A 1158-nucleotide genomic window follows, 5' to 3' on the forward strand; every position below is an offset into this window, starting at 1 on the left:
TGGGAGCCTGGAAAGGAAGACAACAGCACTTAGGAACACTGGATGCCTCTCCAGAGGGGGAACTGCCCTGGTTAAAACCATCGTGGGTTCAAGGAGGCAGCAGAGATGTTGTAATTACACTGTCACGCGAAGGTGAGGTGTGCTCATAAAATGGGGAAAATAAACCCAGAAGAGCAAGAAAAGAGTGTGGGAATGGGATCAGGAGATTACATTAGGGATGGGAGAAAGAGTCCAGGTTGTTCAGGAGGGCTGAGATCCAGCTGGAGAAGGAACTCACAACTTGAAGGTGGCCAGGACTGATAGAGAAGGGGGTGAGAGAACTGGAGAAGCTCCAGGAGCTGCCTGTCTTCCTCTCCCAGTGTGTAATCACTGGGAATGTCAACTCCTGCTAGTTCAGGGGTTTCCCTTGTCTTTGGAGCTGCCAGCAGCAGGGATGGATCAGCAGGGATGAGAATATCAGAGCTTGTGTAAGTTGAAGGTGCCCTTGCAGGAGTGCTGGGAAAAGTTCCCACTTGCACAGAGTGGGAAAAGTGCCACCAACACTGTCTTGGACTGTTCTGAGATTCCTCTGTGGGATGGTTGGGAAGGAGAGCAGTGATCTGAACTGTTTGGAGAGCAGGTTGGGGCATCACCTGCCCCAGGCCCTGTGGGGTCTCAGGGGCTGGGAGCACCACTGTGGGGGTTGTATCTGCCTCTCCTTGCTAGGCCCAGGTTGGGGAGACTCTTGAGCCACAGCCACCCCAGTCCCATGTGGGGGATGATCCTGTTCCAAGCAGGAGCTGATCCTGTTCCTAAGCCAGGAATGCTCCAGCCTGGCCATATTTGGGCACCAGGTCTTCCCTTCTGGGGGTGCTGGGTGTGGCACCATGAGTTGGAAGGGGCTCCTGCAGGTCCAGGACCATCTGTCCAGGGCTTTCTGGGGATCCCTGACTGCCCATGGAAGGTCCTCCCTGTGCTCTGCTGTGTCTCTCTTCTCCATGGCTGGGTCTTCTTCCCTTGTGCAGTCAGGGAGTGAGCTCTGCAGGATGGAGCTGCTTCACTTTGCAGTTCCACCATCTCAAGGAATCATCTTTGGGTTGGGAGAGACCTTAAAGCCCATCTCATTACACCCCCTGCCATGGGCAGGGACACCTCCCACTAGCCCAGGTTGCTCCAAGC

Source organism: Lepidothrix coronata, unplaced genomic scaffold (genome assembly GCF_001604755.1).
Source record: "Lepidothrix coronata isolate B3197 unplaced genomic scaffold, Lepidothrix_coronata-1.0 Scaffold198, whole genome shotgun sequence".
Classification (NCBI taxonomy): domain Eukaryota; kingdom Metazoa; phylum Chordata; class Aves; order Passeriformes; family Pipridae; genus Lepidothrix; species Lepidothrix coronata.